Here is a 25,619-nt window from a genome sequence, read left to right as displayed (position 1 = left end):
ATAATACACTGACAGAGCAGTATTGAATACCGCTGAACCGCGGTTTTCGGAGAAGAATACGGTTGTCGATATGGCTTGAATAATGACTGGTAATTATTACAATATCAATACTTTTGAGATATTCATGTCATATTTATCTAATCCCCTACTTCTTGGCTGACAGGAAATGATCGGTTCTCAGTAGCATTATGTAAAATCACATTGTCAAGTTGAACGGTGGGCCACTCCTGTCAAATGTGTCTGTCTCCGGGAGAGTGGTCATTTAAATAATATGCCCACAGTGAAATTAAGATGTTAGGGAATAGAAGTGTTTTGCTGTTGAAATGGTGTATCAATTTGGAGTAGTTGAGATGTGGCATGTGTGGGTGGAGGTATGCCTCTGCATACAGATCCTCATTAGCTATCCCCAGCTAGCTAGCTTAGCGCACAACCTTGAAAAGCTGATTGTATTTCAGGAGGTGCTAAATTGCCCCTGTGGGAAAACAAAGGAAATACAGGCAGATCCAATCGCTCCAAACTGTCTGAAAGGTCCTGCCACACAATGGCATACTGTGTCAGAGCTTTCTATTGCTGTCAATTAACTGATATTGTGTGGAGGACATATCAAATGGGTGTGTTATATAAAGAGTGGTTGGAGTTATGTGAGACATAGCAAACACTCTATAGTACTGATTAAGTATCCAAATACACATAATACAGTCCACATAAGAAAATAGTATGATTTGCTTCAGCTATACCGACTATAAAGTATTTCCTCAACTGCAAATGCTTTCAGTTGTTTGTCTGTACGTTTTTCTTCGTTAGTGAGAGTGAGCACTCCCTTTCTTCCTTGAAGTGTGTGTGTCTGGGTGTGTCAATCTGTGGGATTGCATCCACTGTCACCATTACCATCAAAAATGCATGACAGCAAATTTGTACATGGACGAGGGGAACTGTTTTAAGCCTGTCTGTTTCCTTACTTAGGAGGGTATTTCCTCAATTTCAAATGTAACATACTGTAAGCACAACAACATTCACAGAGAGAACCCCAAATTAATTTACGCAAATAAAAAGAAAGCTCATAAATGACTATTAAACAGTACTAACCACAAATAGATAGGGCCGGGCATAAAATGTTATTCAAGACTTGATAGGACCAGGAGCTTACTGAATGTATGACTTGACTATGTAACGCTCGTCGTGGTTGGAAGAAGGTGAGGACCAAAGCGCAGCCCTCGTCACCGACCCTGGATTAGAGACCCTAGTAAAGGGCACCTCTGGACTGGAGGGAGACTCTGGCGGATCCGGACTGGAGGGAGACTCTGGCGGATCCGGACTGGAGGGAGACTCTGGCGGATCCGGACTGGAGGGAGACTCTGGCGGATCCGGACTGGAGGGAGACTCTGGCGGATCCGGACTGGAGGGAGACTCTGGCGGCTCAGGACAGACGGGCGGCTCAGGACAGACGGGCGGCTCAGGACAGACGGGCGGCTCAGGACAGACGGGCGGCTCAGGACAGACGGGCGGCTCTGGAGGGTCCGGACTGGAGGGAGGCTCTGGAGCGTCCGGACTGGAAGGACACACAGGAGACTTGGTTCTTAGAACAGGCACAGTACTCACCAGGCTGGAGAGATCAATCAATCAAGTTTATTTTATATAGCCCTTCGTACATCAGCTAATATCTCGAAGTGCTGTACAGAAACCCAGCCTAAAACCCCAAACAGCAAGCAATGCAGGTGTAGAAGCACGGTGGCTAGGAAAAACTCCCTAGAAAGGCCAAAACCTAGGAAGAAACCTAGAGAGGAACCAGGCTATGAGGGGTGGCCAGTCCTCTTCTGGCTGTGCCGGGTGGAGATTATAACAGAACATGGCCAAGATGTTCAAAATGTTCATAAATGACAAGCATGGTCAAATAATAATCAGGAATAAATGTCAGTTGGCTTTTCATAGCCGATAATTAAGAGTTGAAAACAGCAGGTCTGGGACAGGTAGGGGTTCCATAACCGCAGGCAGAACAGTTGAAACTGGGACAGCAGCAAGGCCAGGTGGACTGGGGACAGCAAGGAGTCATCATGCCCGGTAGTCCTGACGTATGGTCCTAGGGCTCAGTTCCTCCGAGAGAGAGAAAGAAAGAGAGAAGGAGAGAATTAGAGAGAGCATACTTAAATTCACACAGGACACTGGATAAGACAGGAGAAGTACTCCAGATATAACCAACTGGCCCTAGCCCCCCGACACAAACTACTGCAGCATAAATACTGGAGGCTGAGACAGGAGGGGTCAGGAGACACTGTGGCCCCATCCGATGATACCCCCGGACAGGGCCAAACAGGAAGGATATAACCCCACCCACTTTGCCAAAGCACAGCCCCCGCACCACTAGAGGAATATCTTCAACCACCAACTTACAATCCTGAGACAAGGCCGAGTATAGCCCACAAAGATCTCCACCACAGCACAAACCAAGGGGGGGCGCCAACCCAGACAGGAAGATCACGTCAGTAACTCAATCCACTCAAGTGACGCACCCCTCCTAGGGACGGCATGAAAGAGCACCAGTAAGCCAGTGACTCAGCCCCTGTAGTAGGTTTAGAGGTAGAGAATCCCAGTAGAGGGGAACCGGCCAGGCAGAGACAGCAAGGGCGGTTCGTTGCTCCAGAGCCTTTCCGTTCACCTTCACACTCCTGGGCCAGACTACACTCAATCATATGACCTACTGAAGAGATGAGTCTTCAGTAAAGAATTAAAGGTTGAGACCGAGTCTGCGTCTCTCACATGGGTAGGCAGACCATTCCATAAAAATGGAGATCTATAGGAGAAAGCCCTGCCTCCAGCTGTTTGCTTAGAAATTCTAGGGACAATTAGGAGGCCTGCGTCTTGTGACCGTAGCGTACGTGTAGGTATGTACGGCAGGACCAACTCGGAAAGATAGGTAGGAGCAAGCCCATGTAACGCTTTATAGGTTAACAGTAAAACCTTGAAATCAGCCCTTGCCTTAACAGGAAGCCAGTGTAGGGAAGCTAGCACTGGAGAAATATGATCAAATTTCTTGGTTCTAGTCAGGATTCTAGCAGCCGTATTTAGCACTAACTGAAGTTTATTTAGTGCTTTATCCGGGTAGCCGGAAAGTAGAGCATTGCAGTAGTCTAGCCTAGAAGTAACAAATGCATGGATTAATTTTTCTGCATCATTTTTGGACAGAAAATTTCTGATTTTTGCAATGTTACGTCGATGGAAAAAAGCTGTCCTTGAAACAGTCTAGATATGTTCGTCAAAAGAGAGATCAGGGTCAAGAGTAACGCCGAGGTCCTTCACAGTTTTATTTGAGACGACTTTACAACCATCAAGATTAATTGTCAGATTTAACAGAAGATCTCTTTGTTTCTTGGGACCTAGAACAAGCATCTCTGTTTTGTCCGAGTTTAAAAGTAGAAAGTTTTCAGCCATCCACTTCCTTATGTCTGAAACACAGGCTTCTAGCGAGGGCAATTTTGGGGCTTCACCATGTTTCATTGAAATGTACAGCTGTGTGTCATCCGCATAGCAGTGAAAGTTAACATTATGTTTTCGAATAACATCCCCAAGAGGTAAAATATATAGTGAAAACAATAGTGGTCCTAAAACGGAACCTTGAGGAACACCGAAATGTACAGTTGATTTGTCAGAGGACAAACCATTCACAGAGACAGACTGATATCTTTCCGACAGATAAGATCTAAACCAGGCCAGAACTTGTCCGTGTAGACCAATTTGGGTTTCCAGTCTCTCCAAAAGAATGTGGTGATCGATGGTGTCAAAGGCAGCACTAAGGTCTAGTAGCACGAGGACAGATGCAGAGCCTCGGTCTGACGCCATTAAAAGGTCATTTACCACCTTCACAAGTGCAGTCTCAGTGCTATGATGGGGTCTAAAACCAGACTGAAGCATTTCTTATACATTGTTTGTCTTCAGGAAGGCAGTGAGTTGCTGCGCAACAGCTTTTTCTAAAATTTTTGAGAGGAATGGAAGATTCGATATAGGCCGATAGTTTTTTATATTTTCCGGGTCAAGGTTTGGCTTTTTCAAGAGAGGCTTTATTACTGCCACTTTTAGTGAGTTTGGTACACATCCGGTGGATAGAGAGCCGTTTATTATGTTCAACATAGGAGGGCCAAGCACAGGAAGCAGCTCTTTCAGTAGTTTAGTACAAATAGGATCCAGAATGCAGCTTGAAGGTTTAGAGGCCATGATTATTTTCATCATTGTGTCAAGAGATATAGTACTAAAACACTTAAGTGTCTCTCCCGATCCCAGGCCCTGGCAGAGCTGTGCAGATCCAGGACAGCTAAGCCCTGGAGGAATACGCAGATTTAAAGAGGAGTCCGTAATTTGCTTTCTAATGATCATGATCTTTTCCTCAAAGAAGTTCATGAATTTATTACTGCTGAAGTGAAAGCCATCCTCTCTTGGGGAATGCTGCTTTTTAGTTAGCTTTGCAACAGTATCAAAAAGAAATTTTGGATTGTTCTTATTTTCCTCAATTAAGTTGGAAAAGTAGGATGATCGAGCAGCAGTGAGGGCTCTTCGATACTGCACGGTACTGTCTTTCCAAGCTAGTCGGAAGACTTCCAGTTTGGTGTGGCGCCATTTCCGTTCCAATTTTCTGGAAGTGTAACGGCTTTCTTCCATAGGTGAAGGAGAGGACCAAAGTGCAGCGCGGCTAGTGTTCAACATGTTTAATAAAAGAACAAGTGAAACACTACAAACAACATACAAAATAACAAATGTGCAAAACCGATACAGACCTATCTGGTGCAGAACACAAACACAGAGACAGGTAACAAACACCCACAAAATCCCAACACCAAACAAGCCTCCTATATATGATTCTCAATCAGGGACAACGACTACCATCTGCCTCTAATTGAGAACCATATTAGGCTGGACATAGAAACAGACAAACTAGACACACAACATAGAATTCCCACCCAGCTCACGTCCTGACCAACTAAACACATACAAAACAACAGAAAATAGGTCAGGAACGTGACAGGAAGCTTGCTTCAGAGCTCGGGTATTTTCTGTATACCAGGGAGCTAGTTTCTTATGACAAATGTTTTTCGTTTTTAGGGGTGCAACTGCATCTAGGGTATTGCGCAAGGTTAAATTGAGTTCCTCAGTTAGGTGGTTAACTGATTTTTGTCCTATGACGTCCTTGGGTAGGCAGAAGGAGTCTGGAAGGGCATCAAGGAATTTTTGTGTTGTCTGAGAATTTATAGCACGATTTTTGATGCTCCTTGGTTGGAGTCTGAGCAGATTATTTGTTGCGATTGCAAACGTAATAAAATGGTGGTCCGATAGTCCAGGATTATGAGGAAAAACTTTAAAATCCACAACATTTATTCCATGGGACAAAACTAGGTCCAGAGTATGACTGTGGCAGTGAGTAGGTCCAGAGACATGTTGGACAAAACCCACTGAGTCGATGATGGCTCCGAAAGCCTTTTGGAGTGGGTCTGTGGACTTTTCCATATGAATATTAAAATCACCAAAAATTAGAATATTATCTGCTATGACTACAAGGTCCGATAGGAATTCAGGGAACTCAGAGAGGAACGCTGTATATGGCCCAGGAGGCCTGTAAACAGTAGCTATAAAAAGTGATTGAGTAGGCTGCATAGATTTCATGACTAGAAGCTCAAAAGACGAAAACGTCATTTTCTTTTTTGTAAATTGAAATTTGCTATCGTAAATGTTAGCAACACCTCCGCCTTTGCGGGATGCACGGGGGATATGGTCACTAGTGTAACCAGGAGGTGAGGCCTCATTTAACACAGTAAATTCATCAGGCTTAAGCCATGTTTCAGTCAGGCCAATCACATCAAGATTGTGATCAGTGATTAGTTCATTGACTATAACTGCCTTTGAAGTGAGGGATCTAACATTAAGTAGCCCTATTTTGAGATGTGAGGTATCACAATCTCTTTCAATAATGGCAGGAATGGAGGAGGTCTTTATCCTAATGAGATTGCTAAGGCGAACACCGCCATGATTAGTTTTGCCCAACCTAGGTCGAGGCACAGACACAGTCTCAATGGGGATGGCTGAGCTGACTACACTGACTATGCTAGTGGCAGACTCCACTAAGCTGGCAGGTTGGCTAACAGCCTGCTGCCTGGCCTGCACCCTATTTCATTGTGGAGTTAGAGCCCTGTCTATGTTGGTAGATAAGATGAGAGCACCCCTCCAGCTAGGATGGAGTCCGTCACTCCTCAGCAGGTCAGGCTTGGTCCTGTTTGTCGGTGAGTCCCAGAAAGAGGGCCAATTATCAACAAATTCTATCTTTTGGGAGGGGCAGAAAACAGTTTTCAACCAGCGATTGAGTTGTGAGACTCTGCTGTAGAGCTCGTCACTCCCCCTAACTGGGAGGGGCCAGAGACAATTACTCGATGCCGACATCTTTCTAGCTGATTTACACGCTGAAGCTATGTTGCGCTTGGTGACCTCTGACTGTTTCATCCTAACATCGTTGGTGCCGATGTGGATAACAATATCTCTATACTCTCTACACTCGCCAGTTTTAGCTTTAGCCAGCACCATCTTCAGATTAGCCTTAACGTCGGTAGCCCTGCCCCCTGGTAAACAGTGTATGATCGCTGGGTGATTCGTTTTAAGTCTAATACTGCGGGTAATGGAGTCGCCAATGACTAGGGTTTTCAATTTGTCAGAGCTAATGGTGGGAGCCTTCGGCGTCTCAGACCCCGTAACGGGAGGAGTAGAGACAAGAGAAGACTCGGCCTCAGACTCCGACTCGCTACTTAATGGGGAAAACCGGTTGAAAGTTTCTGTCGGCTGAATGAGCGACACCAGTTGAGCATTCCTACAGCATTTCCCTCCAGAAGCCATGAGAAAGTTGTCCGGCTGTGGGGACTGCGGGGGGATTTATACTAACGTTAGTATCTGTACTTACTGGTGGCACAGACGCTGTTTCTTCCTTTCCTACACTGAAATTACCCTTGCCTAACGATTGCGTCTGAAGCTGGGCTTGCAGCACAGCTATCCTCGCCGTAAGGCGATCGTTCTCCTGTATATTATGAGTACAGCGACTGCAATTAAAAGACATCATGTTAATGTTACTACTTAGCTTCGGCTGTTGAAAGTACTGACGAACCATGTCCAGATAAAGCGTCCGGAGTGAAAAAGTTGAATGAGGGAAAAAAGTTGTGATGGAAAAACTAAAAATATAAACGGTAATTAAAAAGTAAAAAGAAAAAAACATAAAGTTGTCAGCTAGCAAAGTAAGGTTGGCAACAAAACGCACAGCAACAAAACGCACAGCAACACGTCTGCAAATTCAAGAGCAAATTCAAGAGAAAAATGACGCCTGGTAACCCAAAACATGAAACATATTTTTTGACTTTTTTTGGAAACCTCCATAAATCACTCAGGCCAGCACACATTGATTTTTGGCCGTAGAATAGTGCTCCCAGAGCGGGTATGGAAGTCTGGATGCCCCCTAAAGGCAATTTCAACCGTCTTGAAAAATGGCACCTGGTAACCCCAAAAAAATACCAGGTGCACGAAAAGTTTGGACTTAGAATATTTTTTGAGTTTTTTGGAAAAACTCCATAAATCACTCAGGCCATTGACTCGAGAAGAAAAAACAAAACACACAGCAACACGTCTGCAAATTCAAGAGGAAGTGACGTGTTAGAGAGAGGAATAACCTAAACTACCAGAGAGATCTACTGGAGGCCTGGTCCTTGGAGGAGGCACAGGATAGACCGGTCTGTGGAGGCGCACTGGAGGTCTCGAACTAAGGGCCTGAACAACCCGTCCTGGCTGGATGTTGATTTTAGCCCGGCACTTGCGGGGCGCAGGCACAGGACGCACTGGGCTGTGCAGACCCACGGGAGACACAGTGCGTAGGGCTGGTGCCATATAACACGGACCGAGGAGACGCACTGGAGACCAGATGCGCTGAGCAGGCTTCATCGCACCTGGCTCGATGCCCACTCTAGCCCGGCCGAACCGAGGAGCGGCAATGTAGTGCACCGGGCTATGCGTGCGCACTGGGGACATCGTGCACTTCTCCGCATAACACGGTGCCTGCCCGGACCACCTCTCTCCACGGTAAGCACGGGGAGTTGGCTCAGGTCTCCTACCTGACCTAGCCACACTCCCCGTGTTCTCCCCCCAATACATTTTTGGGGCTGCCTCTCGGGCTTCCAGCCACGCTGCCGTGCTGCCTCCTCATACCACCGCCGCTCAGCTTTCACTGCCTCCAGCTCTGCCTTGGGGCGGCGATATTCCCCAGCCTGTGTCCAGGGTCCTTCTCCGTCTAGAATCTCCTCCCATGTCCAAGAGTCCAGAACTCGCTGCTGCCCGATACCACGCTGCTTGGTCCTTGGTTGGTGGGTGGTTCTGTAACGCTCGTCGTGGTTGGAAGAAGGTGAGGACCAAGCGCAGCGTGGTAAGTGTCCATATTCAATTTAATAACTGGACACTAAGAATACAAAAATAACAAAGTGAATGATACAAAAACGAAAACGAAACAGTCCCGTATGGTGAAAACACAGACACAGGAAAACACCACCCACAAAACACAAAGGAAAACAGGCTACCTAAATATGGCTCCCAATCAGAGACAACGACTGACACCTGCCTCTGTTTGGGAACCATACTAGGCCAAACACATAGAAATATAACCATAGAACAAAACATAGAAAAACAACATAGAATGCCCACCCCAACTCACGCCCTGTCCAAACTAAAATAAAGACATAACAAAGGAACCAAGGTCAGAACGTGACAGACTAGGAACATTTATACTTGGGGCCCATAGTTTTTCCAGGTCTGGCCACTTAGTCAGGTAAAACTGCTGGCCCCATCTTTTTATAATATCAAGATGTTCAAATACGAGTTTAGAGTGGTAGCGTGGTGCCCTTCTCACTCTGTGGCTGTCCTACAAATTGGAATGTGTGCCATTGTTGCCCGTGCATCTGTAGTGTTAGGTTCTAATTCTCAGAGTAAAAACTCTACGGACACTATGAAAGCTCAAAACAAGTTTTTTCTTAATCAATACAGCTGCATTAGACAAAGACATATTCACACGAGCACTGCTATTTAAACCTTTCTCCTATGCTGAGTCTCCTCCTACACATCTGAACAAACATTGTATCGTTATGGCCCGTATCACTTAGGTTCCTGTCTAGCAATAAACTTTTCTTTCTCCCTTAACTTCTAGTTCCTCCCAAACCCGGATCCGGGAGCACCCCCATCAGTAAAAAAGCTGACTAGCATAGCCTAGCATAGCGTCACAAGTAAATACTAGCATCTAAATATCATTAAATCACAAGTCCAAGACACCAGATGAAAGATACACATCTTGTGAATCCAGCCATCATTTCTGATTTTTAAAATGTTTTACAGGGAAGACACAATATGTAAATCTATTAGCTAACCACGTTAGCAAAAGACACCACTTTTTTTTACTCCACCATTTTTTTACTGCATCAGTAGCTATCACAAATTCGACCAAATAAAGATATAAATAGCCACTAACCAAGAAACAACTTCATCAGATGACAGTCTGATAACATATTTATTGTATAGCATATGTTTTGTTAGAAAAATGTGCATATTTCAGGTATAAATCATAGTTTACCATTGCAGCCACCATCACAACTCTCACCAAAGCAACTAGAATAACTACAGAGACCATCGTGTATTACCTAATTACTCATCATAAAACATTTCTTAAAAATACACAGCGTACAGCAAATGAAAGACACAGATCTTGTGAATCCAGCCAATATTTCAGATTTTCTAAGTGTTTTACAGCGAAAACACAATATAGCGTTATATTAGCTTACCACAATAGCAAACATCACAACAGCATTGATTCAAGCCAAAAATAGCGATAACGTATAAACCACCAAAATATATTAATTTTTTCACTAACCTTCTCAGAATTCTTCAGATGACAGTCCTATAACATCATATTACACAATGCATATAGAGTTTGTTCGAAAATGTGCATATTTAGCGGCACAAATCGTGGTTATACAATGTGATTCGTGGCCAAAACTTCAAGCAATCTGTCCGGCGCCATCTTGGAGAGGCACAGCGTGCGCTAAAGCGAGACCGCACCATAATTCATGGCGGAATTATTATTTGACATTTGTCAACATAAGTACGAATTAACAGCATAAAGACTGCTTACTATTTGCTGAGCTTCCATCAGAATCTTGGGCAAGGTGTCCTTTCTCCAGAACAATCGTCTTTTGGTTGAAAGATGTCCTCTTGTCCTGTCGAAATAGCCGCTAACGTTAGCCACCCACTGGAGAGGTGTCCAACTCGTGAAAGCGCATGACAAAGAAATCCAGGAAAATCGCAATAAACTGATATAAACTGCTATAAATCGGTTTAAATTAACTACCTTATGATGTCTTTAACAACTATAACGAATAAAAACATGACCGGAGATACAGAACTGCTAAAACGAAAGCTTTGCAGGAGGCCATAGTGATGTCCCTGATGCGCCAGGCGCACCGTTGAAAAGGACGGTACTTCCGTTCCACGGTCTTATATAGGGCCCCAGATTGCGCAATCGACTCCATTCAAATTCTCACCGCTTACTGACATCTAGAGGAAGGCGTATGCAGTGCATGTAGCCCGATGGCTTGCATGGGGACTTATAAACTGACCTCAGAACAGGGACCTCGATTTCTGAAATCTCACTCCCTGACAGGAAATGTGCTGCAGAATGAGTTCTGTTTCACTCAGAGAAATAATTCAAACGGTTTTAGAAACTAGAGAGTTTTCTATCCAATAGTAATAATAATATGCATATTGTACGAGCAAGAATTGAGTACGAGGCAGTTTAATTTGGGAACTCATTTTTACAAAGTCGAAATGGCGCCCCCATAGGCTCAAGAGGTTACGTAACCTGATCTGACCTCGACCCCCTTCATCACTAATCCATGGCGCTCTCCCCTTAACAATGCCTGCCACATGTGATCACTTTCCCTGCACTCAGTACATTCCAGGCTTAATTGCACCCACCACATGCCTTCATCTTACAGATAACCATTAACTTCTGGTGTAGCCCCTCGGCTATGGCACCCCTTAGGTCTCTATTACAACTAATGATTCATAATATTTAAAGTTCAGAAATCCAAACCTATCAATAGTAACGCTGGCATCAACACCATTGATGGTGACTAACCTAATATTGTAGTCAGCAAAGGTCTGTTTATTGATTAGTCATGGTTAGTGCTGGATATCCATCGCTGGTGTAAAGTAGGATGCTGAGGGATAAACTCATCTGTATGTGTGGGAGTGAGATGACCTGATGTGCCCTGTGGATTAGGGCTTGGGTGTAGCTTGGTCTGTTGGTAAGATAGCATGATATCACAAAAGATTTGTTTAATTGTCTGTGCTTCAACCTTTTAAACTTGACTAAGATCTGTGTCAGCTCCTCTGTGGAATACGTTTGCACTGTGTGCTCGCTTCATACTATCCTACCACTAAATTATGAAAAGTTAATTTGTTGTTTAGTCAGAATAATTTAGCAGGGCAATATGAGGGCCTGATTATTTTACTCAGAAAATTGCCCTTTGTCTTGGATAGATTCAAAATACGAGCTGCATGTAATGGAAGATCATAAGAGTAGAACATTACAGTTTTTTTTTTTAGCACCCAGCCTAAGGAAGTGCCATCACACTTCTAACACCAGTGCAATGCCCCTTGTGGGTCTTTAGCCTGGGTCCTCCAGACCGTAGGCAAGAACTAGCCACATATTGTGATTGTGCAGTTACAAATTGTAGGTTTAACCCTCCCATCACATTGTTTTTGTTGCAAATGGTTATACCTCACCACTGGGTGCCTGTAGATTCTACCTCTCACTGTCACGCCCTGACCTTAGATATCTCTATTTTTCTATATATTTTGGTTAGGTCAGGGTGTGACTAGGGTGGGTACTCTAGTTTTTGTATGTCTATGTTGGCCTGATATGGTTCTAAATCAGAGACAGCTGTTTATCGTTGTCTCTGATTGGGGATCATATTTAGGTAGCCATTTTCCTCATTTGTGTTGTGGGATCTTGTCTATGTATAGTTGCCTAAGTGCACATCAGTAGTGGTTTGTTTGGTTGTTTGTTAGGTGAGTTTCAGTTTATTAAAATTATGTGGAACTCTACTCACGCTGCGCCTTGGTTTCATCATTATGACGAACGTGACACTCACATTAAACCAGTCACATTAGGGTCATAAAGGACCTTTAATGATACAGGAGAAAGGACCTACTTTTGCCCTGTACTACCATCAGAAATACTTCTCCAAAAAAACTACTTCTCCTTCTCCAAAAAAACGTGCAATCTCCATTAGCGTTGCACATTTTTAACTCACACACTTAAAGATGGGGAAGAATCACACAAGGTAACAGTATTCTCCTCGGCTTGTACTGTGTGTGTCTGTCTCTGTGTGTGTGTGTGTCCGCGTACATTCTTTTGTGTGTTTCCTCTGGCCAGACTATATTTCTGCTCCACTAACGCCTGTGGTGATAGTCTCAAACTGTACGGTGCTGGAAGGCAGGACTCCTGACATGGCAGGCCTGATTGCTTTTCTGCCCCATCGATCCTCTATTTCTCCTCTCTCGCCATCTCCTACTACATGGTGCTGGGGGAATCAATTGGCCACTATGATACTGTTTGGTTAGAGCCCCAAAGTGTGGCTGTAAGTCCTGCACCGTGACAAATGACTTCCTGAGGATCCTGTTGTTATGTTACGTATCAGCAGACTCAGTTCACAAACACACTTTCATCCCACCGCCAGTCTGTCTGTCTGATCACACTGTGGCTTGGTGTTGCACCTGAGTGTGTGACGCAACAGAGCTGCAGGGTCAGAGGTTGTACCCGTGGTGACACAGTACTACTGTGACCTCACAATGACCTTTCTGTCATGCCCTAATGCCAGGCTTGTAAACGAGTATTACCATGCTACTGTGACTCATACAGTGATAGTGAATTGAATTTGAGAAAATGTATTAGATTGTAAAGATGTTGTTTACTAGACTGATGGCCAATTTGATGGCCCTATTGTGTGACTCAGTCATAGCTTTCTGCTGTGTTGTTGGAACTCAACCTTGGTTCGTCCTTAAGAGGCTAATGAAATAAATGTTCTTAGATCATATTACCAGGCTAGAAAACATATTGTCCTCATTGCCAGTATGCTTAAGCTAGGTTTTCATGTTGGTGGCTGTGGCAGCGTATGGTCTCTTGAGAGAAGAGTCAATTAACCTGATACCTGACAACTTAAGGTTTATTTTTTAATAACAAAGACAGTGTGTCATGGACCACTTTTAAAGGTTCTCAAATTGAAGTGACTGTATATTTTTTCATTTGTCAAAGAGGTTGTGTTTATTTACTTATGTATTGACTTGAATTGATTCATTGATATCCATTTAGAATGTCATTATTTCACTTGAAAGTTCATAAAGAAAATGTACCGTTTTTCCCTGTAATCACCGTTAAGTGCACAATTTAAAAGGACTCGTGTTCAGCTCAGCAAGAAGCCTGAGCGTCACTTGACTTCACTAATGTTTCCGATCCAGTGGTATCGGTTCTGACGTGTGTTTGGCTGCGTTTCACAGGGTCCTTCCTATGTCCTGGTGATTTCTGGAGTAAGGCACTGATTAAAAGGGATAGTAATCTTTCACTGAGGCGTGTTCGAGGGTGCAACACGCCACTTAGTTAAGCTACTGATGTCCTTGATAGTTTGTTAATGTGTTTTTGCGTTAAAGTGATTTAAATCGCTGATTCCTTATTGGCAGAGCAGATGTCCTTAGCTAGGGCGCCTTCGTTCTATGACTTAGGTTTTTAATAAATTATGAATATTACTCGGCTGGATACCAAAGCAATTAGGGTGAGTATCTTGTTCCTGGGCAGAACAGCAGGGTCCCACCTGGGCATGCGATCAGCAGCCTTCTGATCACACAGGGCGTTACCTCTATCAGCGCCTCACACCACCACTGGCACGACACACACAAGCAAATCAACTAGAAAATAAAGCCTTCTCCAAAAAAACGTGCAATCTCCATTAGCGTTGCACATTTTTAACTCACCCCATACTCACCTTTGAGGGTGAGTGACTCTGTGTTAAGAGGTTTTCAACAAACAGCATCTTACTAAAAATAGAGATTCAGTGTGTGCCACACACCACTAGTTCGTTTTTTGCCGCTGTGAACTCTAGCCAACCACACAACCCACTGTGATTGTGTTTTTATGACAATTCAATTGTCTGTATCCTCGTTTTCTGGTGTTGCCAATAGTCAATGAACCTGACAAAATATATCTTGAACCACTGTTAAATGTAACCAAGGCTCAAGGGAATATACTGTTGATATGACAACAGTAGGTTCTTTGTTTCCTGAAGGATGTTAACAATTTTCACACAACTCATGCTAATGATTTAGCAGGGAAATGGTGTTAACTGACTGAACTGGTGTTAACTGTTAACACCCCCCTGAGAAAAGCAGCATATCCATTGGAGCTGATTGTGTCTACATTTCCAGATAATTTGTTTTGGGTAATATTAGTCACATTGGTACTTTTCTTATATTTTACATTTTAGAATTTAATCCTTCACAGTCCACTGAGAACATGAGGAAAGTTTTAATTTCCCCATTTCTAAAAATTGCCTCTGTGATTTGGAATACTCTCAGATCAGGTTGACTAAAATACAGGTAACTGCCAAAATAATGGAAACCCCAACATAAAATGTGTTAATAGGATGTTGGGCCACCACGAGCTGGCTTAACAGCTTCAATGGGCCTTGCAATAGATTCTACAAGTGTCTGGAATTCTACTGGAGGCTTCCACGAGAAATTCCATCTTTTAGTATTTTGTTGCGGTTGGAAAACACTGTATCAGGCACCACTCTAGAATCTCCCAGAAGCGTTTAATCGGGTCTGGTGACGGACACACACACACACACACATCCTTTAAACCCTCTATGCTTCTTTGAGACACTTCTTTCAAAGTCACTGAGATCTCTTCATTCTAACCAATGGTAGGGCTTTCAAACTTATGGGAGATTCAGGATAAATATCTCATTTTTTTAATTTTTCTTTAAATAAGCTATGTTGTACAATTTAAAGGTCAAATAAACTGCATTTCAAACAGTCAGCAATAATCTAATGAATTCAGGGCTTGTGAAGTTATACCCAAGCTAAATATAATCCTTCCACAACCATAAGACGATGATGATAAGATGATACTTTTATTATTTTATCAAACTAGTTTAGAGATGAAGAAGTGATCTCTCATCTTTGTTGTTGTGAGTGGAAGGGTGAGGGGCTTGGTGTGTGTGTGTGTGTGTGTGTATAACCCAGAGGACGAGGCTAAAATATGTGACCAAAGCTTGTCACCTGCCTTCCCGCCTGTGGGACAGCAACTCCCATTGTTAGGGCGGAGACATGAGCATTTTGTCATTATATACAGCTCTGTGGTGTAAATAGGAAGGTGCACAGAAGAAGCGTAGGAGACGAGACTAAAAAGACAACATGAAAACAAGCGGACACAAACGCTCATAAATAGTACAAAGCAACTAGATTATTTCGATACAGGCATTTGGAATATTGCGCAAAAACATACATTTAAAATTAACTCGATATATCGCCCAGCCCTAAGCCATGGTAGCCAAAATAATGGGCAACTGGACATTTTTCTACATGACCCTAAGCATGATGGGATGTTAATTGCCTAATTAACTCAGGAACCACACCTGTATGGAAGCACCTGCTTTCACTATACTTTGTATCCTTCCTTTACTCAAGTGTTTCCTTTATTTTGGGAGTTACCTGCATATTAAAGCAGTAGGTATTTGTCACCCAAGTTTTGACATCATTAATGCATTTTGCCACAAAACATTTTGTAAGAACAATCAAACTATAAAAAACACATAAAGCAGGGCAGGGTGTCAACAACGCTCCTTGACTACAAATAAAAAGTTTCTCCTCTCATTTAGATTGCATGCCGTGCTCTGAAGACTTGCCACAGAAGATGTCCTCTCAGAATAGGAAATGCCTTGTGACAGACAGCTATGGATTAAACTGTGTGTTCCGCAGGTGGCCAGGCTATACGTTCTATGGCAGGGAGATGAGTCGGCGACCACTGTCCACGGTCCTAAAGCTAGCTAGCCCCTACTGATTCACACCAGCCTCATGGCAGACCATGTTTCCGTCTGATCATGTCACCTTTCCTTTCATTTACACCATGTGAACACATGTCAATGTTCCGTAGTCCTGTGTGTGGACATGTTTAACACCTTTCCTCTCATTCATGGTGTTAACATTGTCTATGTTCCACAGTCATGTCAGTCCAGGTTCATAAGGGTGGTCAGGCTTTCTACAGGGTTGTGTTACTGCCTGCTTACACATAAACTCACTCACTCTACCAATGAACCAAGGTCATCTGGCTGGATGGCCACACTCCTGACTGTGGTTATGTCTATCGATCGTCAGGGTATTAGCTTTACTAATGTAGACTAGCAGGTGTACAGAATCTGTATTAGGAAAATGTTCACCCCTCACCTGTTCAGGAGGAATGACTGTGTTCCTGATATGGATTCCGTACAGCTGAGAATCTCAGTAGTGTGAGAATGAGCATGTGCGGCGAGCAAGTCTTTTTTAGTTTCCCAATCCCCTATGAGTAGTCGTTCTCTGACTGTCTAATGTAAAGTAATACCTCATGCCAATCTCTTCTGACACTTGACGAGACGTATTAGCTGATCCATTGCAAAAACTATATTCCAGAGCAACAGGCCTAATGCACTACATTAGGTTTGTAGATCTACATTAGGTTTGTAGATATTTTATATAGTGGCTGGGTGAGAGGTGATATCCCCCTACAGCACACACAGGGTCCGAAATTAACACCCGCATTTCGCCAAATGCGGGTAGATTTTCCGTTTGGCGAGTAAATCTCAGAAGGCTATCCGCCATACTGGCGGGTAAATGTTTGTACCGAAATGGTAATGTAATAAAATATCTGGCATGATGGCTTGGCGGAAATGACTCACGTTGCCAGCCACATACCGTCTCTAGTGCTCCTAGTTTCGCGGCACTGTTTACCGTACGGTACATCAGCTACTCGACATCGCTGACTTGCCACGGGTCTGCTGCTAGCTAACGTTCATTAAATAGCTGTTATGTGGCGACATTTACATGGTGTAAGCCAACCTTTGAAACGGAGGACGAATCACATAAAAAAATTACGTTTTTGTGAGAAATGGAGGTTTGGAGATAAAGGAGTTTCAAGAGGCTAGATACAGTATGATGCTGTGGTGATGAGTTGTTCTCGGTGTCACCAGTATGCTAAAGATAAAAGCAGAAACAACTCATTTGTTATCGGAAATAAAACGATGAAGCTGGAGAATGTTCATGACCATGAACACAGCAAGTGTCACATTGCCTGCGTGTCTGTGTCCCAGGCTCAAGCGGAGCCTCTCCTCTTGACACCCTCTGTGATGGTGCTAATGGCAATGTCAGAGCAGACCAGCATGAAGATGAACATACGGTTTAGGACTGTACATGCCATTGGCAAGAAGGCGAGACCATTTTCTGACTTTGAGTGGATGTGCGAGTAAATGAATATGTTGTTACTTTTGGAGCTAGTTTTCAAGTCTATTTAGCAGACGTGGTCCAGTTTATTTCTTAGCTCTGGATAAGCTTCGGTTCACCTCAAAATAGTGTATAAATACCATAAAATGATAGGCCTACTGATGCTGACATGGATCTCCATGCTGTCCTGTGGTCCTGTAACATTATATTTTAATGTTCATCTCCAGATGCTGTTTACATTTTAAAGCATTGTGACACAATTGACTTAAGTAAACAAAGGCTAGAAAGCTAATTTACCACAATCAACTGCCAGCTATATTGGATAACATGATTGTATTAATTAATATTTAATTAATTTGATGTTTAATTTTTGCAGTTTGGATAAAATAAAAATAAAGGAATTGCTGTGGGCTCAACATATAGAAGTGAGAAGCAGGCCAAAGAGTTTATGCACCATATTGCAGAGGTGGAGAGAAACATCCGAGAGCATCTGAAAAACACAAAATTTCGCTCAATCATGTCAGATCGCTGCAGAGACAGTTTTGTCTGCTGTGATGACCGGAGCCAAGAATGGTGTGGTCAGCCGGCTGAAGGGGGACAGGGCCTACATCATCGGCATCCACTGTATGGCACACTGCCTTGAACTGACCTTTTCTGATGCCATCCGGTCCAACGTGATGTTTCAGAAAGTAGAAGACCTCCTCAGTGGGCTCTACAACCTTCTACCACACCAGTCCACTGAACAGAGCAAACCTGGTAAACAGCTTCCAGGCTCCTGGGCATGACACACTAACACACCTGAGCAGCCTGTATGCCTGTCTGCAGAGGTCCACCATCACCATAGCAGAAGCCCACAGCTCCTTGTGCTCAACACAGGCAGTACTTAAGAAGTACAAAACCAGGTATGTTTATTTAAGCTGCGATAAGAAATACTTACCTTAAGAGAATTAAGAGAAAGGATTACGTCAATAAGAGAGTGAGAGTGTGTTGTAAAGGAAAATTCTGAAAGGATGGTAAAATGAGCCTTCTGTCATCCGAGAAGGGCCCATGATGAAGGCCACAATGGCCAACAGATACGAGGGAATTTCGCTGACCAAAGGTGACCGTAAAACCCTCGTCACCTCACAGGACAAAAATGCTTGACAGGCTAGTCGAGAGTATGACTGACAGGTTCCAGGACACCAGTGTAGGGGTTCTGTGTGCCACCAAGCTGGTCAGCTTCACCAACTGGTCAGCTTCACCAACTGGCCAGAGTCAGGAGCAGGTTACTTTCTGTTTTGTATTACAAAATCGGTCTGACACACTGTCAGATCTCCTTATGGTCCAGCTGTCCTCTTCAGAAATCAGGGAGTATGATCCGATAAAAGCTGTGATTCTGTGGCACCAGGACTCTGTCAGGAGCAGGAGGCCAGACTTGATTGCGGTAGAGAGTGAGGAGTCTGAGGTTAAAGTTGATTAAAATTACCAAGCATCTGATAGGTTTACAAACCTTCAAATGTACTTTTATGTTTGATCCTTAAGTACATTTAATAGCAAATACTTCAGTAGAATTTTGAATTCGACTTCTTCAGTTGTATTCAGGCTGGGGAATTAAATCTAGCCGCAGCCAACATTAACCAGCATCTGATAAGTCTCTATTTTACCTGTATTTTATCAGGGTATTTCTACTCAAAGTAAAGAATTTGTAGACCTGCTTCCCCTGTTTCCCCTTTGTATCAGGAGAGCACCAGTTCTATGTCCACTGCACTTCTCATAATTGTATTTTACCATTGTTGCCCTGTTTTGACTTGTTCTCTACTCTATGTACTCTTATTCTTTTGACTTCTATGTACTCTTATTCATTGTATCTGCTATGTTTTGTTTATTTCATTGTGTGCCTGCTGTTTGGCATTTTTGCACTCTGTACAGCACTTTTGGTCAACTACACAGCACTTTTGGTCAACTACACAGCACTTTTGGTCAACTACACAGCACTTTTGGTCAACTACAGTTTTTGAATGTGCTCTACAAATAAACTTGATTTGATTCGTTGATCAATATATTAAAATAATTTTGCTCTGGCCTCTTCTTTAAGTTTGTATTCAACATAATACCTTATTATCTCAATGAAATGTACTGAAATTAATGTATGTGACACAAAAAGGCAATTTATAATTTTTGCCAGTAAAAAATATGCTTGGCTGGTGGATTTCTTTTCATCTACCAGTCCCCTTGGCAAAAAAGTTAATTTTGGACACTGAGCACACATCTGCCACATTAAATGCCATTTAAAACACTCAGACACCCACCAGCCCCTCTGCCTCTCACTGCTAATAACTAAATGTTATGGAGCTCTTCTGAACCACCCCGGCCTATCTCTAGTGTAACCCACAGTTCAGCTGTGGATGCATTTTGAATGAAGGATTTTTTAAATGGACTGCTGGATGTGAATATTCCATGGGTGATTTGGGTGGCCTGAATCTCTGTGTAGTCTGAACCACAGAAAAACATTATGTCACGAATCCCGCCGAAGATGGTGCCTCTTCCTGTTCGGGCAGCGCTTGGCGGTCGTCGTCGCCGGCCTACTAGCTGCCACCAATCCCCTTTTCTGTTTCAGTTAGTTTTGTCTGATTCGTTTCACCTGTTTCTTGTTTGGGTTTTGTTTTTGGCTATTTAACTTCTTTGGGCTGCAAGCCCAAAGCCGGGCACAATATGACAACAGCCACTTCAAGTGCAGGGCGCGAAATTCAAAATATATTTTTTAGAAATATTTAACTTTCACACATTAACAAGTCCAATACAGCATATGAAAGATAAACATCTTGTGATTCCAGCCAACATGTCCGATTTTTAAAATGTTTTACAGCGAAAACACCACATATATTTATGTTAGCTCACCACCAAATACAAAAAAGGACAGACATTTTTCACAGTACAGGTAGCATGCACAAAGCCAACCTAACTAACCAAGAACCAACCAAACTAACCAAGAAACAACTTCATCAGATGACAGTCTTATAACATGTTATACAATAAATCTATGTTTTGTTCGAAAAATTTGCATATTTGAGGTATAAATCAGTTTTACATTGCAGCTACCATCACAGCTACCGTCACAAATAGGACCGAAGCAGCCAGAGTAATTACAGACACCAACGTCAAATACCTAAATACTCATAAAACATTTCTGAAAAATCGATGGTGTATAGCAAATTAAAGACAAACATCTTGTGAATCCAGCCAATATTTCCGATTTTTTAAGTGTTTTACAGCGAAAACACAATATAGCATTATATTAGCTTACTACAATAGCCTACCACACTACCGCATTCATTCATCAAGGCACGTTAGCGATAGCAATAGGCACGTTAGCGATAGCGAATAAACCAGCAAAAGATATATAATTTTTGACTAACCTTGATAAGCTTCATCAGATGACAGTCCTATAACATCAGGTTATACATACACTTATGTTTTGTTCGAAAATGTGCATATTTAGAGCTGAAATCAGTGGTTATACATTGTGCTAACGTAGCATCTTTTTCCCAGAATGTGCGGATATTTTTATGGCACTCAACTATTCTGACCAAATAACTATACATAAACGTTACTAAAAAATACATGTTGTATAGGAAATGATAGATACACTAGTTCTTAATGCAATCGCCGTGTTAGAATTCTAAAAATAACTTCATTACGACATCCAGCTTAGGTTTAGCGAGAGAGTACCCAAAATCTGGGCACAAACAACTATTTCACATGTTCGACAGATATATGAAATAGCATCATAAAATGGGTCCTACTTTTGACGATCATTCATCAGAATGTTGTACAAGGGGTCCTTTGTCGGGAACAATCGTTGTTTGGATTTAGAATGTCCTCTTCTCCAGTCAATTAGCACGGAAAGCTAGAAAAGTGGTGCGAAGCTCTCCTTCCTGAACAAAGGCACACAACACAACACGCCTAACGTCCCGAAAAAATTTCAATAATCTAATAAAACTATTGAAAAAAACATACTTTACGATGATATTGTCACATGTATCAAATAAAAATCAAAGCCGGAGATATTAGTCGTCTATAACGACAGCTGTACAGAAGGCAAAACCAGGTCCCTTCACGCGCTCTCCAGAAAACAGGAAACTGGAGACACGTCATACAAAGAGCTTTTGTTCGATCCCAGATCAAGTTACACACTCCATTTCTTCTCTCACTGCCTGTCGACATCTAGTGGAAGACGTATGAAGTGCATGTATACTGATATATATCAAAGACATTTATAGGCAGGCCCTAGAACAGAGCATCGATTTCAGATTTTCCACTTCCTGTCAGGAAGTTTGCTGCAAAATTAGTTCTGTTTTACTCACAGATATAATTCAAACGGTTTTAGAAACTAGAGAGTGTTTTCTATCCAATAGTAATAATAATATGCATATTGTACGAGCAAGAATTGAGTACGAGGCCGTTTGAAATGGGCACCTTTTATCCGGCTACTCAATACTGCCCCTGCAGCCCAAACAGGTTAAACCCGGTAGGCCCGCTGGCTTTTGTGCGGGCTTGTTTTTCTGTTCATGGTGTGTGGATTATTGTGGATTCCGTTTTCCTGGACAGTTTCGTCCTAATTGTTGGACTGGGTATTTTATGCCCCCTTGTGTTTGGCGTGACCGTTACTCTGTTCTTGGAATAAAGATCCACGTTTTGAACTACCCTGCTCTCTGCGCCTGACTCCTCCACCCACTACTCCTAGAAGCCATTACACATTAGGCCCAAGCCTGATCAGGATTACAGTAATAACTGTGTGCCTGGAGCTAAATGCATATACAGTCTAGTCTATCAATCACTATGAACACCTATTTATAAAGCATTACTCATACTGTAACTGGTTGAAATCATCTGCAGTACTTGATTCTGTCTCTCACACAACACTGTTAATGTCTAACAGGTGGAATAACACCAATTATATTTTTTGTTAATTTCCCATCTCGGTTTTTCTACCAGAGCTGCTCCCTCAGACATGAAACGTATGAGTTAAAATCATAGCAACTTGGGCAAGCTTTTATTTTCGATATATTTATGACACCATGAGCAAATTACAGCCATTTTATAATCCAAACATGAAAATAAGTTCTCCCAGTCAAGGCTGATATTAAACCAGCCGATTGTACCACTGTTATACCCCCTCCATCTATACAGATAAATCTCACTCATCCATTTGTGGAGATTAAAGTGTGGGCTAGGCCTTGTGAACTCTGGTTGGTTTCTTTGTCATATTAATACATGCTTAGGTTACCGCAATGTTATCGTCTATAAAATAAAAGCCTCAGGTTAAAAAGTGAAACCACATTTTTAGGCTCTACGTGAAAATACAAATGTGTTTTATATTTCTGTGATAAAACTACCTGTTAGGGGTAAATTAATCAATCACTCTTTCATAATGGCAGCCGCTTTGTTTCTAACTATTTTAGAGTTTTGAAAAGCTGTAGTGTAACCTTCCTGGGACTTTGCTTGTTGGCTGAGTTTAAGAGCAACACATTCCAGAGTGAAGTTTCCACCACAAACAGTCTGAGGGGAGATGTTCCCACAAGGCCTAGTACAGAGGGCTGTTTGAGAATAGCCAAGAGGCAACATGACTGTATGCTGGTGTCAGGTTCAGAAAGCACAGCTCTGTATCATCACTCCATCTCCCTTATAAGGTCACCTACCCACTACTAGGAACTCCACTGCATCTTACAGACTGCCTGAGTGGACATAGATGGGGATTTTCTGCTGCATGGGAAAGCAAAGTAGGTCTTTACTTTCGACTTCAATCAGTTTTTAATGTAATTTGCATTGTCTGCATAATGTAATGTTGCCATACCTAATCAGACTCTCTTAAAGTAATGTCCAACATTTGTCAGTTGAATTGGTATCCATGTGTGCTTACATTTGCATATTGGCAGAACTTGTTGGCCATACCACTCACCATGCGTATGCTCCAGGTGTTTCTTGAGTCCAAAGTCATTTGCTCGGTTTTTACTTTCTGCTCAACGTCCATAACGTCTCCAACATTTATTATGTAGATTTCAGTTTAGTCCCCATATGCCGCGCCCATGCTTCCTCTGCCCGTAATATGTTGAAACATTTGAATCCTAAGGAATTTGACCTTCAACAGATTGTGATGCATAATGCATGGCTGAATAACAGAGAAGACATTTAAACAGCTCCAGGTAGACATAAACTGAGACCCTGAGTCACACACTCACAAAACGAATGCATTTTTAAGCCGACGATTTAATAGGCCCCAGTAACTTTACCCACTGTCCAATGACCTTTACGAGAGCGACTCCAGGACGAATTGAGTAATACGTGCAATATGTATCTCTTGATACGTGTGATATTGAGGAACACATAAACAAATTATAAGAGGAAAACATTATCTTGTTGACCTTTGGGCCTTCAAAAAAACAGCATAAGTCAAACAACAAATTGTGCTTTAGTCCCCATCCTTTGTTTTCATGATGGTTACTCTCCCAACTTAGAGTGCAGTACTTTGCCTTAAATGGATGGATTACAAGGGTTTTGGTACCATGGTGAATTGTTAATGCTTTTCAGGAAGTTTTAATGATATGAACCAACTTTTGAGATCTGTATTTTATTCTCATTTTAAATCATTTATATACATCAAATATATTTTGAGAACAATTTCCTCAATTTGAAATGGTTATTCCAGTGTCAATAATTCATTATATTCTGTATTTTTATTTGCTAAAAAGGACGTTGATTACTTTATTAAAATAAGAGCAAATCATTTTATCTTTTCACTGAAAGGATATAAGATATTAATCTAAAATATGAAACAGTAAAATAATGAACATTGATGTATTTAACTATTGCACAGATATGATCATGTCAAATGTAAGCTGCTAAATGTTCTAAATTACACAGAGAAAATATAAATAAAATAGATTAAGATATGGGTTTGTTTTACTCTTTCTGTGTGAAAGCAGATTCATGCCAAAATAAACACAATGACTTACTGAAATGCATATTGAAGGGAAATATAAATGCATGAGTGGTGGATCAGGGTCCACCGGTATTGTAAGCCTAAACAGGAACTGTGATGCATCCGAGGCCTAACTTTATTAGAACACACAATTCCATGACCAGAGTAAAATGTTACCATGAGAATTAAGTAGAAAATAAATTGATGTGTTCTCATGTTCTACACCAAGTTGGGTAAATCACAGAAGCAACAATCAGTGTTTGTATATAATGCAGTGCATTCGGAAAGTATTCAGACCCCTTGACTTTTTACACATTTTGTTTTGTTACAGCCTTATTTTAAAAATGATAAAATACTTTTTTTCCCTCATCAATCTGCACACAATAACCCGTACTGACAAAGCAAAAACAGGTTTTTAGAATTTTGTAGAAATTTATAAAAATATAAACAGATACCTTATTTACAGTATTCAGACCCTTTGCTATGAGTCTCGAAATTGAACTCGGGTGCATCCTGTTTCCATTGATCATCCTTGAATGGAGTCCACCTGTGGTAAATTCAATTGATTGGACATGATTTGTAAAGGCACACACCTGTCTATATAAGGTCCCACAGTTGACAGTGCATGTCAGAGCAAAAACCAAGCCATGAGGTCGAAGGAATTGTCTGTAGCGCTCCGAGACAGGATTGTGTCGAGGCACAGATCCCCAAGATCCCCAAAAACACAGTGGCCTCCATCATTCCTAAATGTAACAAATTTGGAGCCACCAAAACTCTTCCTAGACCTGGCAGCCCGGCCAATCTGAGCAATCGGGGGAGAAGGGCCTTGGTGAGAGACATGACCAGGAACCCAATAGTCACTCTGACAGAGCTCCAGAGTTCCTCTGTGGAAATGGGAGATACTTACAGAAGGACAAGACGGAAGCCACTCCTCAGTAAAAGGCACATGACAGCTCGCTTGTAGTTTTCCAAAAGGCACCTAAATGACTCTCTGGTCTGATGAAACCAAGATTGAACTCTTTGGCCTGAACGCCAAGCATCACGTCTGGAGAAAACCTGGCACCATCCCTATGGGGAAGCA

This window comes from Salvelinus namaycush, chromosome 23 (assembly GCF_016432855.1).
Source record: "Salvelinus namaycush isolate Seneca chromosome 23, SaNama_1.0, whole genome shotgun sequence".
Classification (NCBI taxonomy): Eukaryota; Metazoa; Chordata; class Actinopteri; order Salmoniformes; family Salmonidae; genus Salvelinus; species Salvelinus namaycush.
The sequence above is the reverse complement of the archived record's forward strand: the minus strand, read 5'-3'. Positions refer to the sequence as shown.